The 22,801-nt window shown below is 37.9% G+C and overlaps 1 protein-coding gene and 1 pseudogene across 6 annotated transcripts in view; one reads left to right on the forward strand and one right to left on the reverse strand.

The window, feature by feature from the left end:
- Nucleotides 1-22,801, forward strand: part of DOCK3 (dedicator of cytokinesis 3) — a 509,358-nt gene that overhangs the window by 26,134 nt on the left and 460,423 nt on the right. The window lies entirely within an intron of this gene.
- Nucleotides 19,006-20,997, reverse strand: LOC113917634 (annotated as a pseudogene).

Consider the following 22,801-nt stretch of genomic DNA (forward strand, 5'->3'; position numbering starts at 1 on the left):
TCCATTGCATGTTTTTTCCTGCTTTGTCAAAGATTATTTGACCATAGAGTTGAAGGTCCACATCTGGGTTCTCTCTTCTGTTCCATTGGTCTATATGTCTGTTTTTGTGCCAGTACCATGCTGTCTTGGTGATCACAGCTTTATAATGCAGCTTGAAATCGGGCAACATGATGCCCTCAGCTTTGTTTTTCTTTTTCAACATTTCCTTGGCGATGCGGGGTCTTTCCTGATTCTGTACAAATTTTAGGATTGTTTGTTCCAGCACTTTGAAAAATGTCATTGGAATTTTGATCGGGATGGCATTGAAGGTATAGATTGCTCTGGATAGCATAGACATTTTAACAATGTTTATTCTTCCGATCAATGAGCGTGGAATATTTTTCCATCTTTTTGTGTCTTCTTCAATTTCTTTCATGAGTATTCTGTAGTTCCTAGAGTATAGATCCTTTACCTCTTTGGTTAGGTTTATTCTGAGGTATCTTACGGTTTTTAGTGCTATTGTAAATGGAATCATATCTCTAATTTCTCTTTCTCCAGTTGCGTTGTTAGTGTATAAGAAAGCAACTGATTTCTGTGCATTAATTTGTATCCTGCCACATTACTGAATTGCTGTATGAGTTCTAGTAATTTGGGGGTGGAGTCTTTTGGGTTTTCCACATAAAGTATCATGTCATCTGTGAAAAGAGAGTTTGACTTCTTTGCCAATTTGAATACCTTTTATTTCTTTTTGTTGTCTGATTGCTGTTACTAGGACTTCTAGTACTATGTTGAACAATAGTGGCGAGAGTGTTCCTGATCTTAAGGGAAAGGCTCTCAGCTTTCCCCACAGAGGATGATATTCGCCGTGGGTTTTTTGTAGATGGATTTTATGAACTTGAGGAATATTCCCTCTATCCCTATACTCTGAAGAGTTTTAATCAGGAAAGGATGCTGTATTTTGTCACATGCTTTTTCTGCATCAATTGAGAGGACCATATGGTTCTTCTCTCTCCTCTTATTAATGTGTTCTATCACATTGATTGATTTGCGAATGTTGAACCACGCTTGCATCCCGGGGATAAATCCCACTTGGTCATGGTGGATGATCCTTTTAGTGTATTGTTGGATCCTATTAGCTAGGATTTTGTTGAGGATTTTGGAATCTATATTCATCAGGGATATCGGTCTGAAATTCTTCTTTTTGATGGGGTCTTTGCCTGGTTTGGGGATTAAGGTAATGCTGGCCTCATAGAATGAGTTTGGAAGTTTTCCTTCTGTTTCCATTTTTTGAAACAGTTTCAGTAGAATAGGTATTATTTCTATTTGAATGTTTGGTAGAATTCCCCAGGGAATCCATCAGGCCCTGGACTCTTGTTTTTTGGGAGGTTTTTGATCACTGCTTCAGTCTTGTTACTGGTTATTGCCCTATTCAGGTTGTCAATTTCTTCCTGTGTCAGTCTTGGCAGCTTATAGGTTTCCAGGACGACCTCCATTTCATCCCGATTGCTCAGTTTATTCGCATATAGTTGTTGATGATAATTTCTAATAATTGTCCTTGGTTTTAGTCATGATCTCTCCCCTTTCATTCATAATTTTATTAATTTGGGTCCTTTCTCTTTTCTTTTGGATAAGTTTCGCCAGTGGTTTATCGATCTTATTAATTCTTTCAAACAACCAACTTCTAGTTTCGTTTATCTGATCTACTGTGTTTCTGGTTTCTAATTCATTGATCTCTGCTCTAATCTTAATTATTTCTCTTCTAATTTGTGGCTTAGGCATCGTTTGTTGCTTTTTCTCTAGTTCTTTAAGGTGTAGAGTTAGTTGGTGAAATCGGAATTTTTCTGTTTTTTTTTTTTTTTTTTTTTTTTTTTTGCGTGAGGCTTGGATGGCCATGTATTTCCCCCTTAGGACCGCCTTTGCAGTATCCCATAGATTTTGGACTGACGTATTTTCGTTCTCATTGATTTCCATGAATTTTTTAAGTTCTTCTTTGATTTCCTGGTTGACCCAAACATTCTTGAGCATGTCTTCTGCCCATTTCTCAACTGGATTATTTGTTTTTTGGGTGTCAAGTTTAATAAGTCCTTTATATATTTTGGATACTAACCGTTTATCAGGTATGTCATTTGTAAATATCTTGTCCCATTCTGTAGGTTGCCTTTTAGTTTTGTTGATTGAATTTCTTTTGCTCTGTAGAAGCTATTTGCGAGAGAGCACGAGAGTGAGCAGGGAGAGAGGGAGAGAGAATCTCAAGCAGACCCTCTGCTGAGCACGGAGCCTGACATAAGGCTCAGTCTCACGACCCTGAGATCATGACCAGAGCTGAAATCAAGAGTCAGACACTCAAGGGACTGAGCCATCCAGGTGCCCTGCAGAGCTGTTTATTTTGATGAAGTTCCAATAGTTTATTTTTGCTTTTGTTTCCCTTCCTGCATGAGACATATCTAGAAAGAAGTTGCTATGACTGATGTCAAAGAGGTTACTGCTTGTGTTCTCTATGATTTTAATGATTTCCTGTCTCCCATTTAGGTTTTTAATCCATTTTTAATTTAGTTTGTGTATGGTGTAAGCAAGTAGTGTGGTTTCATTCTTCTGAATGTTGCTGTCCAGTTTTCTCAACACTATTTGTTGAAGAGACTGTCTTTTTTCCATTGGATATTCTTTTCTGTGTTGTTGAAGGTTAATTGACCGTATCATTGTGGTTTCCTTTTTGGGTTTTCTATTCTGTTCCATTGATTTCTGTGTCTCTTTTTGTGCCAGTACCATACTGTCTTGATGACTACAGCTTTGTAATAGAGCTTGAAGTCTGGAATCATGATGCCTCCAGCTTTGCTTTTCTTTTTGAAGGTTGATTTGGCTATTCAGGGTGGTTTTTTGTGGTTCCATACAAATTTTAGTATTGTTTGTTCTAGCTCTATGAAAAATGTTGATGGTATTTTGATAGGGACTGCATGAAATGTGTAGATTGCTTTGGGTTATAGAGACATTTTAACAATATCTGTTCTAATCCATGAGCCTGGAATGTCTTTCCATTTCTTTCTGTCATCTTCAATTTCTTTCATCAGTGTTTTTGGAGTACAACTCTCTCATCTCTTTAGTTAGGTTTATTTGTATCTTACTGTTTTTGGTGCAATTGTAAATGGGATTGATTCCCTAATTTTTCTTTCTGTTGCTTCATTTTTTGTGTATAGAAATGCAGTGGATTTCCATATATTGATTTTGTATTTTGTGATGTTACTGAATTCATTTATCACTTCTAGTAGTTTTTTTTTGGTAGAGTCTTTAGGGTTCTCTACGTAAAGTATCATGTCATCTGTAAATTGTGAAAGTTTTCCTTCTTCCTTGCTGATTTGGATGCCTTTTGTTCCTTTTTCTTTTCTGATTGCTGTGCCTAGGACTTTCAGTATTGTGTTGAATAAAAGTGGTGAGAGTGGACATCCTTGTGTTGTTTCTGACTTTAGGGGAAAAGCTCTGTTTTCCCCTGTTGACTATAATGCTAGCTATGAGTTTTTTTTTTTTTTTTTAAGTGGCCTTTATTATGTTGAAGTATGTTCCTTCTAAACCTACTTTGTAGAGGGTTTTTTTTTTTTTTTTTAATCATGAATGGATGTTGTACTTTGTCAAATGCTATTTCTGCATCGGTTGAAATGATACTTTTCTTTTATTATAAATGACTTTTATGCTTCCTCTTGTTGATGGGGTATATGATGATTGATTTGCAAATATTGAACCATCCTTACATCCCTGGCATGAATGTGTGTGTGGTGAATGATTTTTTAAATATATTGTTGGGTTCCCCTTGCTAGTATTTTGTTGAGAATTTTTGTATCTGTGCTTATCAGAGATACTGGCCTGTAGTGTTCTTACTTGCTTTTGGTAGCAGGGTAATGTGGCCTAGAATGAATTTGGAAGCTTTCCTTCCTCTTCTATTTCTTTGAATGGTTTGAGAGGAATAGGTATTAACTTTTTTAAATGTTTGATAGAATTCACTTTGTGAAGTGATCTGAAAGGGCACTTGCACCCCAATGTTTACTGCAGCACTGTCCACAATACCCAAACTATGGAAAGAGTCCAGATGTTCATCGACAGATGAATGGATAAAGAAGATAAAATGTATATGTATATATTATATATATATAATGCCATCAAAAAAAAAAAGAAAAAGAAAGAAATCTTGTCATTTGCAATGAGAAATCTTATTGTTTGAAACAATGTGAGTGGAACTACAGGGTATTATGCTAAGTGAAATAAGTCAATCAGAGAGACAGTTATATGATTTCACTCATGTGGAATTTAAGAAACAAAACAGGATCATAGGGGAAGGGAGGGAAAAATAAAATAAGACAAAATCGGGAGAGGGAAACAAGCCACAAGAGGCTCTTAACTATAGGAAACAAACTGAGGGTTGCAGGAGGTGGGGTGGGGGGGATGGGGTAACTGGGTGATGGGCATTAAGGAGGGCACATGATGTAATGAGCACTGGATTTTAAATACAACTGGTAAATCGCTGAACTCTGCCTCTGAAACTAGTAATGCACTATGTGTTAATTAATTGGATTTTTTCAAAATTTAAATTCAGTTAGTTAAGGTATAGTACATCATTAGTTTTTGATATAATGTTCAGTGATGCATTCGTTGAGTATAACACCCAGTGCTTATCGTATCACATGCCCTCTTTAATGCCCATCACCGAGTTACAGCATCTACCCATCCACCTCCCTTTCTGCAACCCTCAGTTTGTTTGAATTTATTTATTTATTTTTAAAGATTTTATTTATTTATTTGACAGAGAGAGACAGCGTGAGAGGGAACACAAGCAGGGGGACTGGAAGAGGGAGAAGCAGACTTCCCGTGGAGCAGGGAGCTCGATGTGGGGCTTGATCCCAGGACCAGGAGGGATCATGACCTGAGCCGAAGGCAGATGCTTAATGACTGAGCCACCCAGACACCCCTGTTTGAATTTAAATAAAATACGGTTTTTTTGAAAAAGAATTCACTTGTGAAGCTATTGGTCCTTGACTTTTGTTTGTTGGAATTTTTTGTTTTGTTTATTTTTAATTTTTTAATTTTTTTTATTATGTTAGTCACCATACAGTACTTCATTAGTTCCCGATGTAGTGCTCCATGATTCATCATTTGTGCACAACACCCAGTGCTCCTTGCAATATGTGCCCTCCTTAATACCCATCACTGGGCTAACCCATCCCTCCACCTCCCTCCCCTCTGAAACTCTGAGTTTGTTTCTCAGAGTCCATAGTCTCTCATGGTTCATCTCCCCCTCTGATTTCCCCCCCTTCATTTTTCCCTTCCTTTTCCTAATGTCCTTCATTCTATTTCTTATGTTCCACATACAAGTGAAACCACATAGTTGTCTTTCTCTGCTTGAGTTATTTCATTTAGCATAATCTCCTTCAGTCCCATCCATGTTGATGTAAAAGTTGGGTATTCATCCTTTCTGATGGCTGAGTAATATTCCATTGTATGTATGGACCACATCTTCTTTATCTTTATGAAGGTCATCTTGGCTCCTTCACAGTTTGGCTATTGTGGACATTGCTGCTATGAACATTGGGGTGCATATGACCATTCTTTTCTTTACATCTGTGTCTTTGAGGTAAATACCCAGTAGTGCAATTGCTGGGTCACAGGGTAGCTCTATTTTTAATTTTTTGAGGCACCTCCACACTGTTTTCCAAAGTGGCTGTACCAACTTGCATTCCTACCAACAGTATGAGAGGGTTCCCCTTTCTCCACAACCTCTCCAACATTTTTTGTTTTTTGCCTTGTCAATTTTTGCCATTCCAACTGGTGTAAGGTGGTATCTCAATGTGGTTTTGATTTGAATTTCCCTGATGGCTAATGTTTGTTGGAATTTTTTGATCACTACTTCAATTTCATTGCTGGTAATAGGTCCGTTCAAATTTTCTATTTCTTCCTCATTCAGTTTTGGGAGGTTATATGTTTCTAGGAATTTATCCATTTCTTCTAGATTGTTCAGTTTGTTGGCATGTAAGTTTTCATAATTGTCTCATAATCCTTTGTATTTCTTTGGTGTTGGTTATTCTCCATTTTCATTTTTGATTTTGTTTGTCTTTTTTTTCTCTCTCTCTTTTGATACATCTAGCTGAAGGTTTATCAATTCTTACAATGATTTGAAAGCCCCTTGGAACTTTGGCTCCTGCTTACCTCTCCAGCTTCATTCTTTGTCACCGATTTATTAATCTGCTGTGTTGAACCTTTAAATTGTTTAAAAATTGCACCGTTTTCTCCAGCCTCTGGATCTTGGAGATTTGACCCTGCTGTATTTCTCTAACTACATAACTGCAAGCCTCACTCTCTTTAATTGTATTTAACCAGTCTACCATGTTAGTTTCTGACACTTTTTCTTTTTTGCTTTTTGTGCATGCTGTTCTAACACTTAATTTTTTCACCCATTTTTGTCTTATTCATATTAATCCTTGAGTTTTCAGCTTAAGTTTCCTCATAGAGGCCTGCCTTGTCCCTAGACCACGTTTGAGTACTCTGCTGTGTGCACCCATTGTACCTTTTATGTACTTAACATAGCACTGGACAGATTTTATAGGGATTGCTGGTTTTTCTTCTCCACTGAAATGTGAGCTCTGAAAGCCTAGCATCCAGGTCTGTCTTTTTCACTACTGTATCCTCTGCACCTGGCGTCTTGCCAGACATATGGGAAATGCTCAGTGTATATTATTGAAAGTTGACCAGTGAATGATATAATTAACTTTGCTTGTGTAGGTCAGGAATGTTTCAAAGAGAAGGAAATGCATGGGTTGAGGTTGCAAAATGAATAGAAGTTTTCAGGAGATTGGCATGAGAATGATGAGAGAAAGGGCATTTTGGAGAACACCATTTACAAAAAACACTATATAAAAAAGCTTGAAGTATAATGGAGCTGATTGCTCATAGTTCCAACCATGTCGGGTACAAATTTGAGGAATTGTTGAAAGATGAAGAGATCAGGTCATTGAAGGCCTGATACACTATATTCATTTATTGGTATTGGGAACCATTCATGTTGAGGGAATTTTACCATTTACTCAACTCTTACTATGTCATAGGATTTTTCTTAAAATATATTATCTCAGTGCTTAAAACAGTTTTCTTTTTGGCAACTGAATTTCATCTGAGCTGAGTAAAAGTTGCTGTCTTATTTATCCCGAAATACTTGGTGTTTATAATTATATCCTAAGCAAGATCATACTCTTTGAAGTCATGTTTTGTGTATTGCGCTTCTCTATATCCCACAGGGAGTTTAGATCAGTGTTGCTATAGTTTTATCTCTTCCTCTGGTTTTCGTATAGTCTTAGTATTTCTTTTAAAATGCCTCCCAGCTAGGCACAGCATACAAGATGTATCATGATCATTTATGTCAGAGTAGAATAGAACTTTTACTGTGTGTGTTCTCTGCCCTGAGTTCTTTGTTAATGAAGTTGACAATGACATTGACGTTTTTTGGGGTAGGCATTTCATGTTGTTTGTTTCTCTTAAATCACCAAATCTAACCAAGCTTTTCACATGAAATACTTTTTTTTTTTTTTTTTTAATTAGGTAAGTTCTATACCCAACATGGGGCTTGAACTCAAGATCCCAAGATCAGGAGTCACATGCTCTATCAACTGAGCCAGCCAGCCGCCCCGAAGTACTTTTAAGATCTTTTGTATTTAAGTGATCTTTTGGAGCCTAAATTACGGATTTCCATCTTTATTCCTACTCAACTTCATTCTGTTGGTTTTAGTCCTGAATTCTAACTTATTTGTCTGTTTGGATATCTTTTAATTCATGTATTTGAATAGCTAATAGTCAGATGGCTTAAAAGTCCCAAGATAAAAAAAGCTACACCACCTAGTTCTTCACCTTTTTCACAGTTGTTCCATACATATTCTCCTGGAGTTTCTGTATGCATAGACAGAACAAGCAAATATTAATGTGTATTCTTATTTTTAATTATTTTTTAGCACTAAAAATTATACTTATTGTACTCCCTGTTCAGCACTCTTCCTCCTCCTACTTAATATTTCTCAGAGATATTTCTATATAGTCCATAGAGAGCTTCCTTATATTAGCATCTGCATAGTATTCTAGTAAATGGTTATGCCACAGTCCAATAACTGGTCCTTTTTTAATGGATGTTTGAACTATTTATATTTTTCACTAATCATTGTTGCAGTGAATTACCTTGAATATACTTGTCAACCTTTATTTACACTTGGCATGTGTATCTCTAGGATAAGATCAGAGATGTTAGAGATGTTGGATATATGGGTATGTGCATTTGCCCTTCGTTGGTGCTTTAAATTTTTTTTCTATATAGATCTTGCATATTTTCTAAGTTTTTTCCTATTTATTTACCCTTTTGTTTGCTGCTGTAAATGAGATCTTTTAGATTGTTATATTTCTATTGATTCCATATGTTGATTTATATTTGTGTGTATATATGCATATGGATACAATCTTACTCTTTTTATTTTTTTAGTTTATTTTGTTGGTCTTCTGAGTATGTAAAACTAGTTACAGGATAGATTATTTTTTCTTTTTTCAAACTTAATTTTAGGGGTGCCTGGGTGGCTCAGTTGGTTAAACAGGTGCTTTCGGCTCAGTCATGATCCCAAAGTCCTGGGGATCGAGCCCTGCGTCAGTCTCCTTGCTCAGCAGGGAGCCTCCTTCTCCCTCTCCCTCTGCCTGTGTGCCATTCCCTCTGCTTGTGCTGTCTCTCTCACTGTCTCTCTGTGTCAAATAAATAAATACAATCTTTAAAAAAATAAACAATGGATCGTGGATCACCACATCAAAAACTAATGACGTATGGTGACTAACATAATAAAATAAAATTAAAAAAATAAACTTAATTTTATTTTATTTAAATTCAATTAATGTATAGTGCGTTATTAGTTTCAGAGGTGGAGTTCAGTGATTCATCTGTTGTATTTAAAATCCGGTGCTCATTATATCATGTGCCCTCCTTAATGCCCATCGCCCAGTTACCCCATCCCCCCCCAGCAACCCTCAGTTTCCTATAGTTAAGAGTATCTTACGGTTTGTCTCCCTCTCTGATTTTGTCTTATTGGATTTTTCCCTTCCTTCCCCTATGATCCTCTGTTTTGTTTATTAAATTCCACATATGAGTGAAATCATGTAATTGTCTTTCTCTGATTGACTTATTTCACTTAGCATAATACCCTGTAGTTCCATCCATGTCGTTGCAAATGATAAGATTTCATTCTTTTTGATGGCTGAGTAATATTCCACTGTATATATATATACCACATCTTCTTTATCTATTTATCTGTCTATGGACATCTGGGCTCTTTCCATTGTTTGGCTTTTGTGGCTATTGCTGCGATAAACATTGGAATGCAGATTCCCCTTCGGATCACTACGTTTGTATCTGTTGGGTAAATACCTAGTAGTGCAATTGCTGGGTAATAGGGTAGCTCTATTTTTAACTTTTTGAGGAACCTTCAATAGTGTTTTCCAGAGTGACTGTACCACCTTGCATTCCCACCAGCAGTGTACGAGGGTTCCCCTTTCTCCGCATCCTTGCCAACATTTGATGTTTCCTGACTTGTTAATTTTAGCCATTCTGACTGCTCTGAGGTGGTATTTCACTGTGGTTTTAATTTTTATTTCCCTGATGCTGAGTGATGTTGAGCATTTTTTCATGTGTTTGTTGGTAAGTTGTGTATCATCTTTGGAGAAATGTCTGTTCATGTTTTCTGCCCATTCCTTGCCTGGATTATTTGTTTTTTTGGGTGTTGAGTTTAATAAGTTCTTTATAGATTTTGGATACTAGCCCTTTGTCTGATAAGACATTTGCAAATATCTTCTCCCATTCTGTAGGTTGCCTTTTAGTTTTGTCACCTGTTTCCTTTGCTGTGCAAAAGCTTTTTATCTTGTTGAAGTCCCAATAGTTCATTTTTGCTTTTGTTTCCCTTGCCTTTGTAGACATGTTTAACAAGAAGTTGCTGTGGTCGAGGTCAAAGAGGTTGCTGCCTGTGTTCTCCTCTAGGATTTTCATGCATTCCTGTCTCACATTTAGGTCTTTCAGTCATTATGAGTGTATTTTTGTGTATGGTGTAAGGAAATGGTCCAGTTTCATTCCTCTGCATGTGGCTGTCCAATTTTTCCAACACCATTTGTTGAAGAGACTGTCTTTTTTCCATTGGATGTTCTTTCCTGCTTTGTTGAAGATTAGTCGACCATGGAGTTGAGGGTCCATTTCTGGATTCTCTGTTGTGTTCCATTGATCTATGTGTCTGTTTTTGTGCCAGTACCATACTGTCTTGATGATTACAGCTTTGTAATAGAGCTTGAAATCTGGAATTGTGATGTCACCAGGTTTGGTTTTCTTTTACAGCATTCTTCTGGCTATTTGGGGTCTTTTCTGGTTCCATACAAATTTTAGGATTATTTTTTCCAGCTCTGTGAAAAATGTTGATGGTATTTTGTTAGGGATTGCATTGACAGTGTAGATTGCTTTGGGTAGCATAGACATTTTAACAGTATTTGTTCTTCCAATCCATGAGCATGGAATGTTTTTCCATTTCTTTGTGTTTTCTTCAATTTCTTTTGTAAGTGTTCTATAGTTTTCAGGGTATGGATCCTTTACCTCTTTGGTTAGGTTTATTCCTAGGTGTCTTACGGTTTTTGGTGCAATGGTAAATGGGATCGATTCCTTGATTTCTCTTACTTCTGTCTCGTTGTTAGTGTATGGGAATGCAGCTGACTTCTGTGCATTGATTTTATATCCTGCCACTTTGCTGAATTCCTGTGTGAGTTCTAGCAATTTTTGGGTGGAGTCTTTTGGGTTCTCAATATAGAGTGTCATGTCATCTGCAAAGAGTGAGACTTTGATTACTTCTTTGCCGACGTGGATGCTTTTTTGTTGTTGTCTGATTGCTGAGGCTAGGACTTCCAGTACTCTGTTGAAAACAGTGGTGAGAGTGGACATCCCTGTCATGTTCCTGACCTTAGGGGAACAGCTCTCAGTTTTTCCCCATTGAGGATGATATTAGCTGTGGGTTTTTCATACGTGGCTTTTAAGATACTGAGGTATGTTCCATCTATCCCTACACCGTGGAGAGTTTTACTCAAGAAATGATGCTGTATTTTGTCAAATGCTTTTTCTGCATCTCTTGAGAGGGTCATATGGTTCTTGTCCTTTCTCTTATTAATTGATTGGTTTGTGGATGTTGAACCACCTTTGCAGCCCAGGAATGAATCCCACTTGATCGTGGTGAATAATCCTTCTAATGTAATGTTGGATCCTACTGGCTAGTATCTTGGTGAGAATTTTGGCATCCAAGTTCATCAGGGATATTGGTCTGTAGTTATCCTTTTTGGTGGCGTCTTTGTCTGGTTATGAGATCAAGGTAATGCCTCACAGAATGAGTTTGGTAGTTTTCCTTCCATTTCTGTTTTTTGGAACAGCTTCAAAAGAATAGGTATTCTTCTTTAAATGTTTGGTAGAATTCTGCTGGGAGGCCATCTGGCCCTGGACTCTAGTTTGTTGGGAGATTTTTGATTACTGCTTCAATTTCTTTTTCTGGTTATGGGTCTGTTCAGGTTTTCTGTCCTTCCTGTTTCAGTTTTGGTCATTTATATGTTTCTAGGAATGCATCCATTTCTTCCAGACTGTTTGATTTTGGGGGCATATATTGCTCATAATATTCTCTTATAATCGTATTTCTTAGGTGTTGGTTGTGATCTGCCCTCTCTCATTCGTGATTTTATTTATTTGGGTCCTTTCTCTTTTCTTTTTGGTAAGCCTGGCAAGGGGTTTATCGATCCTATTAATTCTTTCAGAGAACCAGCTCCTGGTTATGTTTATCTGTTCTACTGTTCTTTTGGTTTCTATTTCATTGATTTCTGCTCTAATCTTAATTATTTCCCTTTTTCTGCTGGTTTTAGATTTTATTTGCTGTTCTTTCTCCAACTCCTTTAGGTGTAGGATTAGGTTGTGTACCTGAGACTTCTTGTTTCTTGTGAAAAGCCTGTGTTGCTATATACTTCCCTCTTAGGACCACCTTTCCTACATCCTAATGATTCTGAACTGTTGTGTTTTCATTTTCATTTGTTTTGAGGAATTCTCAAAAATTTTTCTTTAATTTCCTGGTTGACCCATTCATTCTTTAGTAGGATGCTATTTAACCTCCATGTATTTGTAGTCCTTCCGAATTTTCTCTTGCGATTGAGTTCAAGTTTTAAAGTACTGTGGTCTGAAAATATGCAGGGAATAATCCCAGTCTTTTGGTACCAGCTGAGACCCGATTTGTGACCCAGTATGTGCTCTATTCTGGAGAATGTTCCGTGTGCACTCATGAAGAATGTGTATTCTGTTGCTTCAGGATGAAATGCTCTGAATATATCTGTGAAGTCCATCTGGTCCAGTGTGTCTTTCAGAGCCCTTGTTTTCTTGTTGATCTTCTGCTTAGATGATCTGTCCATTGCTGTGAGTGGGGTGTTAAAGTCCTGCTGTTGTTGTACTGTTATCATTGTGTTTCTTCAGTTTTGTTATTACTTGGTGTATATAATTGGCTGCTCCCATGTTAGGGGCATAAATATTTACAGTTGTTAGATCTTGTTGGATAGAACCTTTTATTATGACATAGCGCCCTTCTTCATCTCTTACTGCAGTCTTTGGTTTAAAATCTAGTTTGTCTAATGTAAGGATTGCTACCCCAGGTTTCTTTTGATGTGCATTAGCATGGTAAATTGTTCTCTACCCCCTCACTTGAAGTCTGGAGGTGTCTTTGGGTCTACAACGAGTCTCTTGTAGAGAGCATATTAATAGGTCTTTTTTTTTTTTTTAATCCAATCTGATGCTCTGTGTCCTCTGATTGGAGCCTTTAGTCCCTTTTACATTCAGAGTAACTACTGAAGGATTTGAATTTAGTGCCATTGTATTACCTGTAAAGTTGCTGTTTCCTTAGATTGTCTCTGTTCCTTTCTGTTCTTTGTTATTTTTGGGCTCTTTCTTTGTTCAGAGGATGCCCTTTAATATTTCTTGCAGGGATGGTTTAGTGATCAGAGATTCCTTTAGTTTCTCTTTTCCTGGAAACTCTTTATTTCTCCTTCTGTTCTGAATAACAGCCTTTCTGTATAAGGTATTCTTACTGCATATTTTTCTCATTTAGTACCTTGACTATATCATGGCAGTCCTGATCTGTGTTCTGCCAGTCTTATGTTTCTGCCTTTTAGGTTAAGGACCACTTGTTCTGCACTGCTTTCAGAATTTTCTCTTTTAAGTCTGAAATTTACAAGCTTCACTATTAAAAGCTGAGGTGTTGACCTATTTTTATTGATATGGGGGTGTGTGTTCTCTGTGCCTCCTGGACTTGAATGCCTCTTTCCTTCCCCAGATTAGGGAAGTTCTCAGCTATAATTTGTTCAGGTAATCTTTCTACCTCCCTTTTTTCTCTCCTCCTCTTTTGGGATGACTGTTCTTTTAATATTATTTTACTTTATGGTATTGCCAATTTCTCATCCTCCCTTCGTGATCCAGTAATTATTATTCTCCATCATTTTGTCTTCTATATCACTGACTCTCTTTGCTGCCTCATTTACCCTAGCAGTTAGAGCCTCGATTTTTTCCTGCATCTCAATAATAACCTTTTTAATTTTGGCCTGATTAGATTTTAGTTTTTTTTTTTTTTTTCTGTAAGGGATTTTTAAAAAATTTTTAAGAAGAAAGTCTCTGAGTACTTACCTTTTCTTTGTTAAATAAATAACCTTATATTTTTTTCTTGATTTGTGTAGTCTAAATGATAAACTTTGGATCCCAGATGGAAGCAATCAGCAGATAACCTATCTCTCACCTTTCCCTTCCAGTTGTTGTTTTGTCATTTTACATTGCCAGGGCACGTAAAATTTATATTCTGTCACTTTCATTTCCACATTTGTTTTATCCTTATTTCTGCTGTTAAATATATTTAATATTTATTGTCAATTCTTTTTGTGAAGTTTCCTCAAATCTTCATCCTTTTATAGTTTCCTCATGAAAGGATCATGGACTATATATGCCTTGAATTTTGGATTGTTTAGAACATATTTGTAACTTTTGTATTTTGACTTCATGCTTTAAGAATACCTTTGTGGGATAGAACATACTTTACTTACACTTTCTTTCCTCCAGTTTCTTTAAAATGTTTCTCTAGTATCTTTCAGTGTTGACTTACTATCGAGAAATATGAGGCTAGTGTGATTTTAACCCCATTTTTTTCCTTTTTAAAGTTTTTAAAACTTCACTAAAATTTCTGGGCTACGTCTTATGTTGAGCATTCTGTATCGCTGTTTTGGCACAAAGTGTGTCCTTTAAATATCTCTCTTAAAATCTTTTTCACCCTCCCACAGGAAAACCTTCCCAAATTATATCTTTATAATTATATTCCTGAATTACATCTTTGTTTTGAGTTTAGGAATATCATTTAGGCACATATTGGATTCCTTTTGCCATTTCTCTAGGTATAATTTTCTGTTTAATTCCGTTTCAAATTTGTGGGTTGATGTTTTTAATCAGTTTTAGAAAAATGTCAGACATTATCTTTGTGAATATTCTTTCCTATTTTTTTCTGTCTTTTAAAGGGTACTAGTCTGTTTTTTAGGTCTTTTGTGTAAGTTCCACATGTCTGTTATATCCTTATTGTTTTTCCCCATTCTTTTCCTACCTGTGTTTCAGTTTAGGTATTTTCTTTTGATCTATTTTCTGTTTTATTTATTTATTAATTTATTTTTTAAAGATTTTATTTATTTATTTGACAGAGAGAGACATAGCGAGAGAGGGAACACAAGCAGGGGGAGTGGGAGAGGGAGAAGCAGGCTTCCTGCGGAGCAGGGAGCCTGATGCGGGGCTTGATCCCAGGACCCTGGGTTCATGACCTGAGCCGAAGGCAGATGCTTAATGACTGAGCCACCCAGGCACCCCTGTTTTATTTTTTAAAAAGTTTTTAATAAGGTTTTTAGTTTGGAGTGATTTTAGGTTTACAGAGAAGTTGCATAGGTGGTGCAGAGGGCTCTTGTACCCGTTACTCAATTTCCCCTGAAGCCAGCTTCTCAGGTTTCCATAGTGCTTTTGTCCAAACCATGTAAGCAGCGTTGGTCCATTGACTGATGCAGGGCTCTTTTCCCTGGGCGTCCCTCTCAGGCCCAGCCTGGCCAGGCCCTACCTCACATGTAGCAGTTCTTCTGAGGCTGCTCTGGGCTGTGAGAGTGTATCTGTGAGCCTCATTCAGGGTCTAATGTAAGGCTAGGTTTTGGGCTTTCAGGGGGAAGACCACAGAGGTAACTGCCCTTATCACATCATAGCAGGGGAAATTTTGTAGTTTTAAATGCTTATATTGGAAGGAAAGAAAGATTTTTTTTCTTTTCAAGTTTTTACTTAAATTCCAGTTAGGTAACAATACAGTGTAATATTAGTTTTAGGTGTAGAATTCAGTGATTCATCACTTATATACAACACCCAGTGCTCATCACAGCAGGTACCCTTAATTCATGTCATCTGTTTAACCACCCCTCCCACCTACCTCCCCTCCAGCAATCGTCAGTTTGTTCCCTATAGTTAAGAATCTGTTTCTTAGGGGCGCCTGGGTGGCTCAGTCAGTTGAGTGTCTGCCTTCGGCTCAGGTCATGATCCAGGGTCCTCGGATCGAGCCCCACGTGGGGAGTCTGCCCCTCCCCCGTGCTCGTGCACACGCTCTCTCTAATAAATAAATAAAATCTTGAAAAGAATCTATTTCTTGGTTTGCCTCTTTTTACCCCATGTTCATTTGTCGTCTTTTTTTTTTAAGATTTATTATTTATTTTAGAGAGAGAGCTCATGTGCAAGCATGTGGAGAGGGGAAGAGGGAGAAGAAGAGAGAGTCTCAAGCCGACTCTGCCCTGAGCACAGAGCCCGATGCAAGTCTTGATCCCACAAACCTGAGATCATGACCTGAGCTGAAACCAAGAGTTGGATGCTTAACTGACTATGCCACCCAGGCACCCCTTTTTGTTTTGTTTCTTAAATTCTACATTTGAGTGAAATCATATGGTATTTATCTTTCTCTGACTAACTTATTTCACTTAGCATAATACTCTGCCTCCATCCATGTCACTGCAAATGGCAAGATTTCATTCTTTTTGATGGTTGAGTAATATTTTATCACACACGTACACACCCCCCACATCTTCTTTATTCCTTTATCAGTTGATGGATGTTTGGGCTCTTTCTATAATTTGGCTATTGTTGATAATGCTGCTATAAACATCAGGGTGCATGTTTCCTTCAAATTAGTATTTTTGTATCTTTTGGGTAAATACCTAATAGTGCAATTGCTAGGTCATAGGGTCGTTCTATTTTTAACTTTTTGAGGAACCTTCAAACTGTTTTCCAGAGTGGCTGGAAGGAAAGAAAGATTTAAAGTGGACGACCCAAGCTACCTACTGGAGAAACTAGAAAAACAATAGGAAATTAAAATAGAATGAAAGAAATAAAAAATATGAGAGCAGAAATCAATTAAGTAGAAAATGGATGGAGACTAGAGAAATCTAGTAAAAGTAAAAGTGATTTTTTGAAAGGATTATTAAAAATGATAAATCTTTAATAAGACTGAATTAAAAAATAGAATATATTCATAGTGAAAGAGGGGGAATTAGGGAATTTTATGAATCATCTTAAATTCCTTAAAAGGCACATTTGAACAAAATTGACATAGGAAATAGAAAATCAGAGTGATAAATACATTAAATAAATTGAATTTCTTTTTTTTAAAGATTTTATTTATTTGAGAGACAGAGCAGAGTGAGAGAGTACAAGCAGGGTGGGGAAGGGCAGAGAGAGAGGGAGAAGCAGACTCCCCCACCGAGCAGGAAGCCCAATGAGGGGCTCAGTCCCCGGACCCTGGGATCATGACCTGAGCTGAAGACAGACGCTTAACTGACTGAGCCACCCAGGTGCCCTGTGAATTTCTAATAAAAGAATTTTCTCACAAAGAATCAAGTCCCAAATGGTTTGACATGTGAATTCCATGAAACATACTTTTAGAAAGCAAAAGAGGATGAAACATTTCCTAACTCATTAGGAAGCCAGTGTAACCTTGATCTAAAAACCTAACAAGGAAATTAAAAGAAAATTGTAGACCAATATTTCCTATGCTTATAGATGTAAAAACTCTTAGTATAAACAAATATTTAATTTATATAAATGTATGTAACCTATAAACTTTACATAATATTGGATTTATCAATCTAATAAAAGGCACATATGAAGAACCCACATCTAATGTTATGCTTAATAATGAATCATAGAATGTTTTTCTTCAAACTTCTGGAACAAAATAAGGACACCTGCCTTTACAGTTCTATTTAACATTGTTTTGGGAGCTTTGTTAGTTCCACAAATCAGGATTAGAAGGACAAGTATGCCTTGGAGATCTTGCAGGTTTGGTTTGAAGACCACTGCAATAAAGTGAATATCACAATAAAGTGAGTCAAATGAAGTTTTGGTTTCCCAGTGCGTGTAAAAGTTATGTTTACACTGTACTGTAGGCTATTAAGTGTGCAGTAGCATTATGTCTATGAAACAGTGTATACACCTTAAGTCAGAGAAAGACAAATAGCATATGATTTTACTTGTATGTGGAATTTAAGAAACAAACTGATAAAAGGGAAAAAAAAGAGAGAAAGGCACACCAAGAAAGAGTCTTAACTTTAGAAAACAAACTGAGGGTTACCAGATGGGAGGTGGGTGGGGGAATGGGTTAAATAGGTGATGGGGATTAAGGAGTACACTTGTTGTGATGATCACCTGGTGTTGTGTTGGAGGTGTTGAACCACTGTATTGTACACCTGAAACTAATTATTACATCGTATGTTAACTAACTGGAATTGTAATAAAAACTTAAAAAGAAGAGTATTTAGAGTCCCCCCTCCCCCATGAAGAGTGTCTGACTCTTCATTTTGGCTCAGATCATGATCTCAGGGTTGTGAGATTGAGCCCTGTGTTGGGCTCCGTGCTCAGCAGGGAGTCTGCTTGAGATTCTCTCTCTTCCTCTCCCCTTCTCCCCCTGCCCCCTGCTCGCTCTCGCTCTCTCTCTCTCTCCCTCAAATAAGTCTTACAAAAATGCTATCATCTGAGCTTTCATCAAATTACAGTATTTTTGCTGGTGGAGGGTTTTGTCTTATTAACAGCTGCTGACTGATTAGCGTGGTGGTTGTTGAAGGTTGAGGTGGCTGTGGCAATTCTTTAAATAACACAACAGTGAAGTTTGCTACATCAATTGACTCTTCCTTTTACAATGATTTACTCTGTAGCATGTGATGCTGTTTTATAGCATTTTAACCACAGTAGAACTTCTTCCAAAATTGGAGTCAGTCCTTTTAAACTCTGCTGCTGCTTTATCAATTAGGTTGATGTAATATTCTAAATCCTTTGTTGTCATTTCAACAGTCTTCACAGCATTGTCACCAGGAGTAGATTCCATCTCAAGAAACCAGTTTCTTTGTTCATCCATAAGAAGAAACTCCTTATCTGTTCAAGTGTTTTTTATTTTTATTTTTTTATTTTTTTTATCTGTTCGAGTTTTATCATGAAATTGCAGCAATTCAATCACATCTTCTGGCACTTAACTAATTCTGGTTCTCTTGCTACTTATACCACATCTATTGTTACTTTCTCCACGAAAGTAGTGAATCCTTCGAAGTCATCCATGAGGGTTGAAATCAGCTGCTTCCAAACTCCTGTTCATATTGATATTTTGACCTCTTCCTATGAATCGTGAAAGTTCTTAACGTCATCTAGAATTGTGAATCCTTTCCAGAAGGTTTTCAATTTACTGTGTCCAGATAAAGGAGTCACTATCTATGGCAGCTATAACCTTACAAATTTGTATTTCTTTTTTGCCTCAAGAAGTGACATTTACTCAAAAAAATGACATGTCCATCCCTTGGCTTGCTTCTCTCCCCCTTCCTTGTCCTCTTCAGCCCCCCATGGACTGAACCCTGGGTAGGGCTAGGTAGCAGGGTAGCCCCTCAGATGAGGTCAGCAACACTGAGGGGCATCTCCTCAGTGGAGGTGTTTTAGATGGTCTCAATGTCTTGAAGAGGCCTCTTGTCTTCTTCTGTCACCATGTTAATAGCCATACCCTTACGGCACAATTGTCCACCATGACTGATTCTGTGGATGTAGTTTTCCCTGTTGGTGGGAAGGTCATAATTGTTGACTAAAGAAACCTGCTGCACATCAGTGCCTCTGGCCAGCAAATCTGTGATCAGTAGAGTGACTCCCTCGTGATAACATCTCATTCCTTTTGGTCCATATCTCGGTGCATGGTGGACGTGGTGAAGTCTTGGGGCTGTATCTTTTCAGTGAGCCAATCAACCTTCCTTTGGGTATTGATGAATATGACTGCCTGCATGATGGTAAGGGTTGCATACAAGTCATACAGTGTGTCCAGCTTCCACTCTTCTTGTTCCACATTCATGTAGAACTGGTGGATACCCTCCAGGGTCAACACTTCCTTCTTGACCAGAATCCAAATGGTATTCCTCATGAACTTCTTGTCACCTCAAGCATGTTGGAAGGCATTGTAGCTCACAGCAAAACTACCTGGGTATTGCTACTGAGCTTTTGGAATATGTCATAGATTTGGTCCTTGAATCTGTGGCTTAACATTTCATCAGCTTGTCTAGTACAAACATCTTGATGTCTTTGGGAGATAGTTATCTCTGGTTAAGCATATCAAACATGTGACCTGGGGTACCCAGAATGATATGGGGAACTTCCATCTGCAGCTTACACACCTCAGCATGTACATTGGTCCCCTGAATGCAGGCATGGCAAGAGGCACCCATGTAATCTCCTAATGCCATGACTACTTTTTGTATTTGCTGAGCCAACTCTCTAGTGGGTGCCAGGACCAAAGCCTATGTAGCCTTTAGATCCGACTTAATCTCTTACAGGATCGATATGGCAAAAGTGGCTGTTTTTCCAGTCCCAGATTGGGCTTGAGCAATCACATCATAACCCTAATACAAGGAAAAATGGCTTGCTGCTGGATAGCAGAAGGCTTCTCAAAACGATACGAATAGAGGCCATGGAAAGGGACTCAGAAAGGTTCACATCATCAAAGCTGTCAATAGTTTCATTCCAGTTACTCTCAGTGACACCTTTGGGCTCCATCTCATTGGGACCGTTGTGTCTGGATGGGGAATCTTGACCTGGCAGATATGATCTTTAGAAACTAGACAAAACATATTTCTTAAACAATAAGACTTGACAGTTGAAATCACTCCACAAACCATGGGCTGAAATGGATGTGTTAGCAGGCATGAAAACAACATTAATCTTATTGTATATCAAAGCTCTTGGGTGACCAGGTGCATTGTCAGTGAGCATTAATATTTTGAGAGGAACTTTTTTCTGAATGGTAGGTCTTAACCGTGGCCTTAAAACATTTAGTAAACCATGTTGTAAACTGAAGTGCTGTCATTTAGGCTTTGTTATTCCATTTATAGACACAGGCAGAGTAGAGTTAGCATAATTTTTAAGGGCCCTAGAATTTTCATAATGGTAAGTGAGCATTGGCTTCACCTTAAAGTCACTAGCTACATTAGCCCTTAACAAGAGAGTTAGTGTGTCCTTTGAAGCCAGGCATTGACTTCTTTCTACCTATGAAAATTTTAGATGCATCTTCCAATATATAAGGCCTTTTTGTTTACATAGAAAATCTGTTGTTTAGTGTAGCCATCTTCATTAACTATCTTAGTTAGATCTTCTGGATAACTTGCCGCAGCTTCTATCAATACTTGCTGCTTCTCCTTGTACTTCTGTATTAGGGAGATCTCTTCTTTCCTTAAACCTCATGAACTCACCTCTGCTAGCTTCAAACTTTTCTTCTGTAGCTTCCTCATCCCTCCCGTCTTTGTAGAATTGAAGAGAGTAAGGGCCTTGCTCTGTATTAGGTTTTGGCTTAAAGGAATGTTGTGGCTGGTTTGATCTTTTATCCGGCATATATCATCCATATCAGCAATAAGACTGTTTTGCTGTCTTATAATTTGTGCATTCACTGGAGTGGTACTTCTGATTTCCTTCAAGAACATTTCCCTTGAGTTCACAACTTGGCTAAGTGTCTGATGCAAGAGGCCTAGCTTTTGGCTAGGCATTTTGCCTTCTTCACTAAGCTTAATCATTTCTAGCTTTTGTTTTTGTTTTTTTAAAAGATTTTATTTATTTATTTGACAGAGAGAGACAGTACAAGCAGGGGGAGCAGCAGAGGGAGAGGGAGAAGCAGGCTCCCCACCAAGCAGGGAACCTGATGTGGGGCTCAGTCCCAGGACCCTGGGATCATGACCTGAGCCGAAAGCAGACACTTAACCGACTGACCCGCCCAGGGGCCCCCATTTCTGGCTTTTGATTTAAAGTGAGAGACATGTATCTTGAAAGAAGTTGCTGTGGTCAATGTCCAAGAGGTTACTGCCTATGTTCTCCTCTAGGATTTTGATGGATTCCTGTCTCACATTGAGGTCTTTCATCCATTTTGAGTTTATCTTTGGGTATGGTGTTAGAGAATGGTCAAGTTTCATTCTTCTGCATGTGGATGTCCAATTTTCCCAGCACCATTTATTGAAGAGACTGTCTTTTTTCCATTGCATGTTTTTTCCTGCTTTGTCAAAGATTATTTGACCACAGAGTTGAGGGTCCATCTCCAAAAGCTAGTGAAACAAAAGCAAAAATGAACTTTTGGGACTTCATTAAGATAAAAAGCTTCTGCACAGCAAAGGAAACAGTCAACAAAACAAAGAGACAACCCACAGAATGGGAGAAGATATTTGCAAATGACATTACAGATAAAGGGCTAGTATCCAAGATCTATAAAGAACTTCTCAAACTCAACACCCAAAAAACAAATAAGTCAAAAAATGGGCAGAAGGTATGAAAAGACACTTCTGTGAAGAAGACATACAAATGACTAACAGACAACATGAAAAAATGTTCATCATCATTAGCCATCAGGGAAATTCAAATCAAAACCACATTGAGATACCATCTTATACCAGTTAGAATGGCAAAAATGGACAGGGAAAGAAACAACAAATGTTGGAGAGGTTGTGGAGAAAGGGGACCCTCTTACACTGTTGGTGGGAATGCAAGTTGGTACAGCCACTTTGGAAAACAGTGTGGAGGTGCCTGAAAAAAATTAAAAATAGAGCTACCCTATGACCCAGCAATTGCACTCCTGGATATTTACCCCAAGGACACAGATGTAGTTAAAAGAAGGGGCATATGCGCCCCAGTGTTCATAGCAGCAATGTCTGCAATAGCCAAACTGTGGAAAGAGATGAGATGCCCTTCAACAGACAAATGGATAAAGATGTGGTCCATATATACAATGGAATATCACTCAGCCATCAGAAAGGATGAATACCCAACTTTTACATCAACATGGATGGGACTGGAGGAGATTATGCTAAGTGAAATAAGTCAAGCAGAGAAAGTCAACTATCATATGGTTTCACTTACTTGTGGAACATAAGGAATAGCGTGGAGGACATTAGGAGAAGGAAGGGAAAAATGAAGGCAGGGGGGAATCGGAGGGAGAGATGAACCATGAGAGACTATGGACTCTGAGAAACAAACAGGGTTTTAGAGGGGAGGAGGGAGGGGGGATTGGTTAGCCTGGTGATGGTATTTAGGAGGGCACGTACTGCATGGAGCACTGGGTGTTATACAAAAACAATGGATTGTGGATCACCACATCACAAACTAATGTATGGTGACTAACATAACATAATAAAATTAAAAAAAATAAAGTGAGAGACCTGAGTT

The sequence above is a fragment of the Zalophus californianus genome, chromosome 1, assembly GCF_009762305.2.
Source record: "Zalophus californianus isolate mZalCal1 chromosome 1, mZalCal1.pri.v2, whole genome shotgun sequence".
Lineage (NCBI taxonomy): Eukaryota > Metazoa > Chordata > Mammalia > Carnivora > Otariidae > Zalophus > Zalophus californianus.